A 14,444-nucleotide genomic window follows, 5' to 3' on the forward strand; every position below is an offset into this window, starting at 1 on the left:
TGTAAATATGTGTTCCTTTTATGTCTTTTGTTTTACCAAGTTGTAGCCCTAAGGGCATTGTAAAACTATAAATAAAGGCATTGGCTAAGAGGTAGGGCATTGAAGCACTCTCCTCTCTTTCCACAAATTCGTCCAACCCTCATTTTTCTTTTTGACGCAACCCTCTTCTCCCTTAATCCAAACTCTCTCCTTCCACGTTCTTCTTCTTCTCTTCTCCTTCTCTCATCTTCTTCTTCTTCTTCTTCTTTCTTGTTGATCTAAAGTTCCTTTCATGAGATCCTAAATTCTACACCTTCCCTGATACTGCCTTCATGACCATATTAGCCAGCTGACTCTCAAATTGAATAAAAGGGAATTGTATAATCTTTGCATCAAGGTTCTCCTTGATGAAATGACGATTAACTTCAACATATTTAGTGCGATCATGTTGAATAAAATTTTGTGCAATTGCGATGGCTGCCTTGTTATCACAGTGGAGATTCATAGGTTTAGCGTATTCAATCCCTATGTCCCTCAGTATATTCCTTATCCTTAACAACTAGCATGCACCATGAACCATGTCTCGAAATTCAGCTTCATCACTTGATCTTGATGCAACCTTCTATTTTTTGTTTTTCCAAGTGATAAGATTCACTTCCACAAAAGTAAAGTAACCCAACGTGGATCTTTTGGTTGTGCGATCACCTGCCCAATCAAAATTTGTATATCCTTCAATATTAGAGATACCCTCTTTTGAGAATAACAAACCTTTTCCTGGAGCACTCTTTAAGTATCTCAAGATCTGATAGAACGCTTCCATATGTTATTCACTTGGTGCATGCATGAACTAACTCACAACGCTCACTGCATATGCTACATCGAACCTTGTGTGTGATAGGTAGATTAATCTTCCAACTAATCGCTAATAACGCCCTTTGTCTATTGGGGTTTGATCTAGGAGAATTCCGAGCTTATGATTCATTTCCATGGGCGTCTCTACTGGTTTACAATCAAGCATTCCGGTTTCGGCTAGAAGATCTAACACATATTTTCACTGTGAAAGGAAAACTCCATGTTTCGATTTTGGAACTTCAATTCCTAAAAAATATTTAAGTTGTCCGAGATCTTTTATTTCAAATTTAATGGCTAAATACTCTTGTAAAGCTTGCATTTCACATGGGTCATCTCCTATCACGACCATATCATCAACATACATAATTAAAGCTGTTAGTTTTTCTTCTTTGTGTTTTATAAACAAAGTATGATCTGAGTTACTTTGCTTATAGCCAAACTCCTTCATTGTAGCCGATAAATCTCCAAACCAAGCTCTAGGTAACTTTTTCAACCCGTACAATGACTTCTTCAATTTACAAACTTCACCTTGACACAAAGACCCACTTTTAACTCCGGGTAGTAGCTCCATGTAGACTTTTTCTTCTAAGTCTCCATTGAAAAAGGCATTTTTAACATCAAATTGTTGTAGAGGCCAATGTCAATTTGATGTTATAGATATATGAATGTAAATTGTATTGATCTTAGCTACTGGTGAAAAAGTATCATGATAGTCTATCCCATACCTTGGCGTATATCCCTTTGCAACTTGCCGAGCTTTATATCTTTCAATACTTCCATCCGGTTTGAGTTTCACCGTGAACACCCATCGACATCCAATTGTCTTTACTCCTTTAGGCTGTGAAACAAGTTCCCAAGTGGCATTCTTTTATAGAACCTCCATCTCTTCGTTCATCGTCTTTTTTTTATTTTGGATCAGCTAATAAATCTTGCACATTATTAGGAATAGAAACGCTGGATAATTGATCAACTGTAACTGCATACAATTTAATCAACCTATGGGAGGACACATAGTTGTTGATTGAGTATTTGGTCTTGGCTTTAGGATCAGGTTCATGCTATTTTTTTGGAACTCCCCTAATCAATCTTTGTGGATATCTATGGGTTATATTTTCTAGAGGAACACATGTTTCATTAGACTCATCAAACATAGGATTCGTATTTACTTGAGGAGGAACATTCTAGGTTGATTCTTTAGTTGATAGTGTAGATGGAGGGAACTCTGAAGGTTCTTCAGGAGAAATTAATGAATCACTCTCGGCTTCATTGTTGTGATCACAGTCTTGTTGCACATCATGACGACCTGATTGTTTAAAAAATTTATTCACTACTTCTAACTCAATAAACTCAACACCTTCGTTATTCTCTTGTTGAACATTCTCTTCACTTGAACTCTCCCCCTGAAGAAGATTCCAAGATACTCCCCCTGAATAATAAGGCACTGATTCATGGAAGGAGGCATCTAGAGTCACATGAAGCTTTCGGGTGTGTGGATCATAGCACTGATATCCTTTTTGAAATTCAGAGTAACCAACAAATACACATCGTTTCGCACATGGATCAAGTTTATTTCGCAAGATTTTTTTTATATGAACATATGTGGTACACCCAAAAATCCTGGGTTCAAGGTTCGAAAGATGACGAATTGAAATCAGGGATTACAGCTTGCGTCGAGGAGTTTGAAAATATATTACTCAAGAAGGTGTTCAATTGATGAGGTAGGCAACAGATTTGACAGCTTCACCCCAATAAAACTGAGGCATGTTCATGCCAAAGAGAGAGGCACGCAATACTTCCAAAAGTTGTCTATTCTTCCTCTCTGCCAATCCATTTTGTTGGGGAGTATAGGTGCAAGAGGTCTGATGACGAATCCCATGATGGGTCAGAAAATTTTTGAGAAAAGCATCAACAAACTCAGTACTATTGTCAGATTTCAAAACACAAATTAGCTTTTGATACTAAGTATGTATCATTTTGTGAAATTTCTGAAATGCTAGACACACATCACTCTTTTGTATAAGCATGGATACCCAAGTCATTCTAGTGCATTCATCATTAAATGTCACAAAGTAACAAGCTCTAGAAATAGAGGGAACCTTTGTCGGACCCCAAACATCAAAATGAATAATTTCAAAAAGTTCAAAACTTTTATTCAAACTCGGTAAATATGAGATACGGTGGCTCTTAGCTAGTTCACAAGTGTCACAATGAAAATCTGAATCATTCAAACCTAAAAAGAGTTGTGGTTGCGATTTCTTAAGTTAACCAAAGCAAAGATGACCTAATCTTTGGTCCCATAACCATATAGTTGCTTGAGCATTGTCTTCACTGCTAGCTTGATTTGCCTAACTAATTTTTGATCCCCCATTCTCTGTCAACTCCAAATAGTAGAGTTTGCCCCGTCTAACACCATAACCAAGAATCTTCAGGGTTAGAATGTCTTGAAAGACACAAAATGAGGGCGGCCAGAAAGTTACTATACAAGCAAGAATGAAAGTAATTTGGCTAACAGATAAAAGATTGTATTCAAGAGATGGAACCACAAGGATAGTATCTAATGTAAGATTATTAGACAATATAACAGATCCTTCCCTAGTAATAGGAGACGTATTATCAATGGTGATGGAAATAATAGGTAGCATAGAAGGTAGGACAAATTGTAACTGACTGGAACCCCTTGTCATGTGATCAGATTCACCTGTATCAATAATCCAAGTTCTATTCATAGAATTTATAAAGAATACTAATTTTTTACCGATAATACTTGGTCTGGCAACATTTTTCGTAGGTAGCTGTTGATTTTCTTTCGTGGATGTCACCATAGCTTTCCCAAAAATCTTTTTCTGTGTTTTGTTTTTTAGAAATCCCACCACTCCGGATACCCAATAATATCATAACAACATTGTTGTGAATGACCTTTCTTCTCGCAGTGAGTGCATACCCGATTGTTAGCTTTTCCAGAAGATTGAATGTTTCGATTGTTTGATGATCCTTGTCGAGTTTGGTTGACCAACATAGCCGAGGTCTCAGAGATTGGATGATAGCTCCCCATTTTCTATCTCTATTGATATTCTCTTCTTACATATGCATATGTACTCCCCAAATCAAGTTTGGGGTCTTTTTGCAAGATTTCTCCCCAAACTTGATGACACTCAGAGTCAAACCCACTGAGAGAACTCGAAGCGTAGACATCACAGAGTGCAACTGGATTAGCCTTTTGACAATTCTTTCCTGAGATGTAGTTCTATGATCAATCTCTTGGAAAATAGCGACTAGTTCATTATAATGAAAATGGTCTATCATTTTATTTTGTAGAAAAAAATCTCTAGTTCAACTCAAATAGACAGGTTTCGTCTGATCCATCATAAAATATTTTTGATACAGCTTCCCATATCTCCTTGGCAGTGGAGAGGTGAATAAATCGTTGCATTAGCAATAGACTCATTGAGTCAATAAGCCAACTTTTCACTCATTGATTTTCAGTAATCCATGCGCCAAGATTGGGATCTCCAGATTTTGGTTTTCTCGTTTCGTTGGTGAGATATCCAGCTTTGTTGCTAGCACCAATTTGCATCTCCATGAGTTGGGACCATAATGAGTAATTGGTCTCATCGTGGATGATTCAAGTTGGAAAGGCAGAATTGTCTTGGTGGACGATAATCTGCGGTGATGGTGCTGGGATAAGTTTGGTTGATGCGCATGTAGTGGTAGCCATAATTTTCTGTCTATGGATTACCTAGAATAGTCTCAAACACAACTTCGTTCGGTTTGGAAATTTGGTCTAGTCTAGTTTGGTTTGGTCTGGTCTGGTTCAATTCAGTCCAGTTCAGTTATGGTCCGGTTTTGTCTGGTCTGGTCCGGATCCGCTGGGTTGACCCATCGGCCTCGGTCAGTTCAGTCGGCAGATAAATAGAAGAATAGTAATTCCTAAGTTTTTTAAAAAAACTACCTCTTCTTCTTCAGCGACAGCGACGACGACGGTGCGTCGGCTTACTTTGGCGACGATGGTAGTTTGTGGCTTAGGCGGTGGTTCGACGACTTTTCAAGTCCAAGCCCTGCCAAAGTTCGGGAGGCGGCACGGTGTTACGGTGACCAATGAAAAACTTGTTATGAACTCAACAACAGGTCGAGTCATGCAGATGTCGTGGCTGAGTCAATTACTTTGGTTGAGTCAGTTACTTAGTCATTTGGTTTACTTTTCAAGTTAAATGCCTTGGAGGGGCAAAATTGTTATTTTCCCTTGAACCTTTTGATTTTCAAGTTAAATGCCATGGAGGGCATTGTAATTTTCTCTTGACCTTGTGGACATGAACCCTATTTCGAGGGGGAATGAAATGAAAAGAGGAAGTCTGAATTTAGGTTAAAACTTAAGTTCTCCTAAATGAGCTCAAGGGTTTTCAAGCTTCCCTTTGGCTTGATTTTGTATTTTCCCGTACGAATCACCAAGTTAGATCAGGGGAACATATCAAATTAGTATCAGAGCTGAAACAATGAGTGATTTGTGGATCGTAGATGAAATATGCGCAGTACTATGCAAAGAAATTTCAGCGATGCTACACCTGTCTACAATTAAAATGGAAGATAGAAGCGTCAATTTTTTTTTTCAAAATGGGAGAGGAAGGTCTCCGAAGATGAACAGTCGCTACTGTTCGTCGACCAACCTTAAAATTTCGAGCAGGGAAATTCAGAGCAACAGTCCTGAGCCCCTGGAAACCCAAAATTGGACGGGTATTTTGCAAAAAAATCGACGATACTGGCCGATTTGGGCTCTCGGCCAGATGCCTCCTTCGCCAACACTGTTGATGTTGTTCGCCATTGGGAAAATCTTCCTAAGGGCGTTATTTTCGGTGACAACGGGGCAAGGAGGACCTCTTGGATAAATATGAAGTTGGCCTCGCCTCCACTTCTCACTTAGCAGAAACATCCCTCAACTCATCAACTCATTCAAGGGTGAAAATCTCAGAGCAGACGATGAGCCAACGGAGGCTGAAGTTCTGCAAGCCATGGCTATCACAGGTGAGTCTTCGAATCCCTCTGTTCGGGGTGTAAAAACTGGAGAAATGTACACTCTGTCAAGGGATACCGGTCAACAGCAAAATGAGGGCAGTGTGGAGGCTTCTTTTCGTGGTCATAGACGATTTGGCTTCAAAGATTTCATGGGGGACATATCCGGAGGGACACGTATGTACAATTTTCTAATTCAGGATCATCAAGAATTTTTTGACAAGGTGGCCGAGGTGCGAGAGAATGGGGAGAGTGATGAAAAGGATTTCTGGAAGGCCAACAGAAGCAGTGCTCAAGTCTCTAATATCAGCAGAGTCTGAAACCTCACTATCTAATTTTGTAGCTTCTATAGCCTTTGTGACTAATTCTAGTTCAGAAGAGGTATTTATGTGTTATGGTCCCTAGCCATGGATCTAGTAACTCGGCGAGTTGAATATGATTCCAGCACTGTTAGAGGGTTTCTTAACACGTTTTTGTGAAAAGAAACTATCTTTTTCTTCCCTCACACGTTATAATTGAAAAGGAGTTTCTTTTTCTCAATTATAGATGCAACCAGCAAGTTAAAGGACTGTTTAAACACTCAGATATGAAACCCCTCTTTTATGATTCATGTGAAGAGGGTTTTACTTGCTGTAATTACTCAAGAACAACCCCTTTCCCTCTACTGAATTCATTCCCCTTGAAAAGGAGTTTCCTTTTCTTAATTATGAATGCACCAATTCAAGCAAGAGACTGTTTTAAGGATCCAATTATGAAACCCCACTTTACACCTCACATCAATGAGTAGGGTTTCTGAATTCATGCAACTACCAATGCTGAATGTAAAGAGGGCAGTCTCTAGCTCTTGTAAACTCGGAAAAGATAGATAAAAATACCTCTTGAAGACCTCCTTCAATTCAGCAACTCGAAAATCCCTTTCTTGATGCTAAGACTCAACCAAATCCTCCTTCCCTGACTACTGGTTCGTGGAAGAGATGGATGACTATTGCAGCATGGAAGAGAAGGCTGATTCCTCCTCCTTTTCCTTCCAAGATCTCCTCAAAGACTCCCCAATGGATGCAGCAAACCCCCCAAGAGAGTTCACACCAAGAACCCTAGAATAGAGAGCCTAGAAGGAACCTAAATTACCCTAGTTTATGCTAATTCTGAACTTGCTTTATTTCTCCATCCTTACCCCTTAAATAGGGTAATTAACATCAACATAGGTTAGGGTTATTAAACCCAATTCTACCCCTACCTTTAAGTCTTATTACAAATCAATAAAATTCGAAATTAAAAGCAACATAAATAATAAAAGTAAAGTAGATGACTCAGTCTTATTGAGTCCATAACATTATAATTTTACTTTCTAACATTGGAGAATCATTCATCACTAATTCACCTATCTCAGTAGACCCATCAGTAGCTTCAGTATCCAGATCATTGACCACAAGTTCCCTTCTCTCACTAGATCCTTCAGTAGCTTCAATATCCCGATTGACCAAACCTTCCCCTTTATTAGTAGATCCATCAGTAGCCCTGTATCATTAGATACAAGTTCCCCTCTCTCAATTGATGATATTTTCTCCACCATTTCTAGAAAAACCCAACTGCAAAGCATAAAAATCATTGTTTTCAATAGTAGTTTCTTGCTGTCTAGCAGCAAGATTTGTTGCACTGCCACTATTTTCAGCAGTGTCAAAAGGAGAGTGAAAGCTAAGGCAGCATTCCATGAACTTCCTGATGCACTAGATGGTGAAGATATATCCAGTGGAATCCAGTCACAGTTTATAGAATAGTGCTGAAAGGCACTCCATGACTTTCCATCCATAGAATGCTAGAATGAAACTGCCAGCTTGTGTTGTTTGACCTATAGTGAACTGGACATCCTATTGAAGGCGATCCATTGTTCTAATTGGCCTTGAAAACTCAAAGTAATAAGTGCCCTTTTGACCAGATGTACTGAATGGGCTTGTCTCCCTCAAGAACACCTGAGTGAACATTAATGCAATCATGCCACCAGGCCCCTTTCCAGTTATTCTGAGCACTAGTGTTATTACCTAAAGTGCTTACTCCATCAAGAAATCGACAATGCGGGTTCCATGAGTAAAGATGAACAAGCTAACCAAACCTATCACCTCCATTTCCATTTCCTAGAGTGATGCCACTATAAAGTCTACCAAGAATGGCCTTTCCAATTGAGAAATGCATAATATCCACTTCATGGCCTCGACAAGTTCTGTTTGAGCATGTATATGGCGATTCTTTGCATCCCCCCTTGTTGAATTTACGAAAAAGTGAAATAATTCATTGACATCAAGAACTTGTTGTAATTAGAGTACATGAACCTCTATTTATAATAGAGTAAGGTAGTAGAGTCCAATTACAATAAAACTGCCCTTATCCCAATTACACCCAAACTCTAACACTTAAAGATAAGTCCTAACATAATTAAATAACTCAATATAGATAAAAGACAAAAATAACTCAAACTAAAACTCTTCTTGGTCGTGACCCTAAGATAAGGATACTTTTATGAGTCCTTCTTGATCTTCCAACTGATTTCATAAGGATGCCAGCTCATAGTAATCATTGTGGGTCCTACTTTTTATGGGCTTGGGCCCATCTTGTGGGCCTTCCTTGGTCGTGTGGCCCATCTTATAATAATCTTGCATATGTGAGTCTTCCTTGGTCGTTTGAGCTTGAGCTTATCTTCTAACACTCCCCCTCAAGCTGGGGGTAAGAGAACAACATGAACTCCCAGCTTGCTGCAAATGATGTATAAAATATTTTTGTATAAAATGGCACATCTTCCAATATGCCTTCATCTTCCAACATTCCCCCTCACGCTGTTGCGTCCTTTCATGAGGCCCTACGACATTATATAAGTGAGAGTAAAAATCACTCCTAGCTGGTAAGTCATTGCTTCATAATCCAATCCTAATGCTAGATGTAGGGCACACTCCACTGCTATCGATAGTGTGTCTATCGGCATTGCTCTGAAGTGTCCACCATCGTGTCCCTCCACAGGACAACGAATCTCAAGTGGTAAGAAACATAAAAGCCATTATAGGGGGGATAAAATAGAGGCCACCTCTTCTTCAATATTAATGTCCCCCAAAGAGACATAATAGCTGCAATAGAATATAACAAGACCATCTTCCAACACATATAACATGAACCAAAATAATAAACCTTGTAGGACCCATGAAATAATCAGATAAAAATATTTTTTCTTAGATGCACAAGCTTCATCTTTTGTACTCCCCCTTTCTTGAATATTTTGGTCACTTAAACTTATCCACAACATAAGGAATAAATACCTCTCTCTTGTACTTCTCCCCCTCAAGCATGGAAGTAATGGCAGTGATCCCAGCTTGAACCAAATATCATAGATGTAATAATAGGCCCAAATAACAAAGATGCATAAATAAGGCCTCAAACTAGGGAGAAGTGAGATATTTTCCTGATATATCAACTCAAAAAGTGATACAAAACAATTGGCATAAATTCGGATTTTTCAATATAGCAAAATACCAGCATGACCTTTGATTCTTCCATTGCGAATATATCTTTAAATATAGATCAAATTAACATGAAATTTTCTCTTTCTGAAACTAGACTTAAATAAATTTCATCCAAGTATAACTTCACTTCATAAAATATAAATATCAGAAGATAAATAATCTGATAGATTTCGGTTTCTATCATCTGGCCGAACTAAGTATTGTTTCTTTTTTTTTTCCAGAACGACCATTGACTCTTCCAAGATCAATATCTCCTTATATAAAAATCATAAAGAGAATTGGTTGAGTAGGTAATAAAATAGACTTATATATATTTATTTGGATATATAATTATCCATATAAAGTATCTTTCTTGATAGCATAAAATACCTCAGAATTTGAAGCTTTCTGCTACCGCTCGAACCTCGTTTTCAATCTGACCTTTTCTGCTTCATATGTCGATTTATCTTTGTAGATAACTCAGATAAAAATTTGGTTGAATAGGTAAAAGAATAGACTTATAGATATTTCTTTTTATATTATATTTCTCCATATAAAATCTAGTTCTTGATAGAAAAAAAATACCTTGGAATCTGAAGATTGCTGCTACTGCTCGAACCTTTTTGTAATCTGCCCTTTGCTCATTCAAATATCAATATCTCTCTGTAGATAACTCAGATTGGAACAAATAGGTTTTCATTGGAAATTAGACTCAAATATCTTTTCGTCAATATATAATTTTCAATATAATAAAATACGTATAAAGGTAAGAAACGCAAAGAAAACTACTAGAGTAGGGACTGAAAAACATAACTACGAACCTAGACTTAGGGTTTAGGGTTTAGAGAAAAGTATCACATTACCTCCGTGAGTTGACCAAGTGAACTCACATAACCTGCTCTGATACCACGTTGAATTTATGGAAATGTGAAATACTTCATTGACATTTATAACTATTTGTAATTAGAGTACATGAACCTCTATTTATAATAGAGGAAGGTAGTAGAGTCCAATTAAAATAAAACTTCCCTTGTCCCAGTTACACCCAAACTCTAACACTTAAAGATAAGTCCTAACATAATTAAATAATTCAATATAGATAAAAGACAAACATAACTCAAACTAAAACTCTTCTTGGTTGTGACCCTAAGATAAGGATACTTTTATGAGTCCTTTTTGATCTTCCAACTGATGTGATAAGGATGCCAACTCATGGTAATCATTGTGGGTCCTACTTCTTATGGGTTTGGGCCCATCTTGTGGGCTTTCCTTGGTCGTGTGGCCCATCTTATAATAATCTTACATATGTGGGCCTTCCTTGGTCGTTTGGGCTTGAGCTTATCTTCCAACACCCCATATTATGGTATGTTGCAGATTCTCCCACGAGAAACAAGAGAGCAACAAATAGACATTTTTTTCTTTTACCTTCATAATACACATACTCTCCATCAACTAGCAGTAGGGAAAAAATACCATGACCATCATGCAAAGCCTTCACAATTATTTTACCGCCCTTGTACTCATTTTCCTCATCCGGGTCTAACGCAGGGAGAAGCAAAAATTCAAATCCAGCAACTTCACTCCAATCATCGGGATGACTGTCGAGCGTCACAACCCTAGGTCTCAAATTTGCTTCAAATTGAGCATTTGAATTCGAATTTTGTGGCCGAGCAGCCATTTCAAAAAAAACCCAAAAAATTTCCATCTCGCATTGCAGACAAAAATGCCCGCATTCCATCAAAATTGTTCTGTTGCTCTGCTTCACGGAATAGAAACCCTCTGTCTCCAATTTTTGAGCAGCGTTGCTGCTGCTCAGGCCCTTGGAACCCCATCAACCCCATGGAACAAACGATTTGACCTAAAAATCGATGGCATTTCAGAAGCTTACCTCCAAATGCGTTGAAGTTGGTTCCCCACTGGACTGCCGAGAGCGAGATTGAGAGTGAGAATCCGGAAGCCAAAGCCCACCGGATTGGTTTCCATCGATGCCTCCTCTTTTTCCGATGGTGAATAGCAGCCCTTTGTGGCTTCGTTGCTTGTAGATTTTCCGAGATTGAGGAGGGACGGCCGAACTGATTCACGGAGATAGAGTTAGATCGGAATTTTTCTATCTTCTGGTCTGGGAGACATATTGCTGGCCGTGAGAAGGAATTTTTTGAGGTCGAACCCATATCAGCGATTACCGACAAGGTTTTGGCAGAATACCCGTTCGATTTCGGATTTCCAAGGTCCTTCTTGGGGATTCTCATGGTTCCCGGTTGCGGATTTGAGGTCGCACCCAAATTATCCACCGCGACTTCGGCCGGAGAACAGTAGGATGAAATTTTTAATTTTTCTGGCCCGTGGCTTGTATTCCCATCAGAGAGAGCATCTTGTCAGGAGGTCGCAACTCATTTGCTTAACCCGTACGGCACTTGTGTGCAAACTCCTTTTGCAAAGACACAAGTCAACCTACTCTTACTTGCAAGGGCTACACTCACTCGCCTGATGAAAGCAATAAGAGAACTTAAGAGGACTCAAGGAACTTGCTCAAGAGAGATTTTATTACACTCCAATGAGTTGTGTACAAATGAGAGACTCTCCCCTATTTATAGTTTTGAGGGGGAGCAATGAATGTTTTAGATTTATACACTTGACATTGATCCAATGGTTTGGATCCTTCTAGACTATTCCACTACCATCTTGCTATGGACCTTTCTAGGCTCTTATATACAATTCTAGGATGTATGCCCAAGTGCATATACCAGACCCAACTTGGTTTATGTGCGGAACCTTCTAGAGAGCTTCTACAGATCCCTCCTTCTAGAACATGGGTTGGCCATCCATAGAGGGCTTGGGCAAGAACCTCCTCTATGTATCCTCAAAGGGGATCACAGGCCCAATGAGTATGGCGTGGGCTTGGGCTCCGTGACATTCTCCCCCTCCTAAATTACTCGACGTCCTCGTTGCGTTCCTTGTACCTCATGATCTGGTCCTCAAACTGCCATAGCGCCTCAGCTTCTTCCCATGTAGCCTCACTCTCTGGCAATTCACGCCATTTCACTAAGTACTCCATCTTAGGCTGGACTCCCCTCCGTCTCTTTACACGATCACTGATGATGTATTCAACCTCTTTGTCAAATGACGAAGTCATCGATGGTGGTGCACGTTTGTTGACTCCTCGTGAAGGATCCTCCGCATCAACATGATAGGGCTTCAATATGCTTGCATGAAAGACCGGATGGATCTTGAGGGATGGTGGGAGGTGGACTTGGTATGAAACTTTTCCAACTCTTTTGATGATGGGGTAAGGCCCTTCATATCTCCTTACCAACCCTTTGTGCTTACCGCACAAAGCCTTGAACTGTTGGGGTAGTAACTTTATCATGACGAGATCCCCCACCTTGAACTCAAGTGGCCGCCTCTTTTCATCCGCGTGCTTCTTCATCCTCTTAGCGGCTTTGTGCAGGTAGGACTTTGCTATGTCAGCTTTTTCATGCCAGTTCTTGGCAAACTGGTAGGCTGCGGGACTCTTGCCTTCATAGCTAGTCCCTACCGTCAATGGTGTGAGTGGTTGTTGGCCTGTTGCCAACTCAAAGGGGTTGTGGCATGTTGACTCACTCTTTTGCAAGTTGTAGCAAAATTGGGCCACATCCAAAAGCTTCACCCAATCTTTCTGATTTGCACTCACGAAATGCCTCATGTATTCCTCCAGCAATGCGTTCGTGCGTTCTGTCTATCCGTCTATTTGGGGGTGAAAGCTCGTAGAGAAGCAAAGTTCTATCCCCAAGAGTTTGAACATCTCCGTCCAAAACTTCACCGTGAACCGAGGGTCTCGGTCACTTATAATTGATTTAGGGACTCCCCAATACTTCACCACATTTTTCAAGATCAGTCGGGCTGCTTCATCTGTTGTGCAATCTGTTGGAGCAGCAATGAAAGTAGCATACTTGGAGAACCGATCTACCACAACTAAGATAGACCCCATCCCGTCCATCTTAGGCAACGCCGATATGAAATCCATAGAGATGCTCTCCCACGGTCATTCCGGCACAGGTAATGGCTCCAACAACCCTCCCGGCTTTCTATGTTCAACCTTGTCTTGTTGGCGAACTAGGCATGTCTTCACGTACTCGTCTATATCGTCCACATCCGTGGCCAATAGTACCTAGTCTCCAACAAAGCAAGGGTCCTTCTTTGCCCTGGGTGGCCAGCCCACAGGGTGTCATGGCACTCCTTCATCAATTCTCTTCTGAGGGTGCCCCACTTTGGCACATAAAGACGGTTCCCCTTTGTGTAGATAAGCCCATCCTCTTGCCAAAATCTCCTTGTCCTTCCATCTTCAATAGCTTGAATGATGCATTTGGCCACATCATCCTTGCTAAGCCCTTCTCGTATATGGTCTGGAAAAGTCTCAGTAAGTTTGCTTACCTTGGCCACGTGGTCGAGCCTCAAGGCGGCGAGTTCAGCCTTCCGACTTAATGCATCCGCAACCTGGTTAATCCGTCCAGGCTTGTATTCCATCACCATATCAAATTCGGCCAGGAAGTCTTGCCAACGCGTTTGCTTCGGACTCAACTTTTTCTGAGTGTGAAAATAACTTGTAGCCACATTGTCCGTCTTAACAATGAAGCGAGAGCCAAGCAAGTAGTGCCTCCACGTTCTTAGGCAATGTACCATGGCCATCATCTCCTTCTCTTGAACAGTATACTTTCGCTCCGTCTCATTCAGCTTCCGACTTTCATATGCAACAGAGTGCCCATCCTGTTCCAATACCCCTCTAATGGCAAAGTCAGAAGCGTTAGTGTGTACCTCAAAAGTTTTAGAATGGTCCGCCAACTTGAGCACTGGTTCCGCCATTACTGCGGCCTTAAGGTCCTCAAACGCCTCCTTGCACTGCTCCGTCCATAACCATGAGACGTTCTTTTTCAACAAATTTGTGAGTGGAGCAGCACGCTGCGAGTATCCCTCGATGAACCTTCGGTAGTAGTTGACAAGGCCCAAGAAGTTCTGCAGCTCTGTCACCTTCGTGGGTACCTCCCACTTTGCTATAGCGTGGACTTTGGCCTTGTCCATCCAAATCCGCCCATCTCTTATCCAATGCCCAAGGAATGAGACTTCCTTCAAGGCAAAAGAGCACTTCTC

At 40.4% G+C, this 14,444-nt stretch overlaps 1 pseudogene; it reads right to left on the minus strand.

The window, feature by feature from the left end:
• Positions 1-7,216: 7,216 nt before the first annotated feature.
• LOC137959482 (uncharacterized) lies at positions 7,217-10,998 on the minus strand (annotated as a pseudogene).
• Positions 10,999-14,444: the final 3,446 nt, after the last annotated feature.

This window comes from Aristolochia californica, unplaced genomic scaffold, assembly GCF_029961685.1.
Source record: "Aristolochia californica isolate CCGP_79_NKW_82.1479 unplaced genomic scaffold, dmAriCali1.0.hap1 SCAF_3, whole genome shotgun sequence".
NCBI classification, from domain to species: domain Eukaryota; kingdom Viridiplantae; phylum Streptophyta; class Magnoliopsida; order Piperales; family Aristolochiaceae; genus Aristolochia; species Aristolochia californica.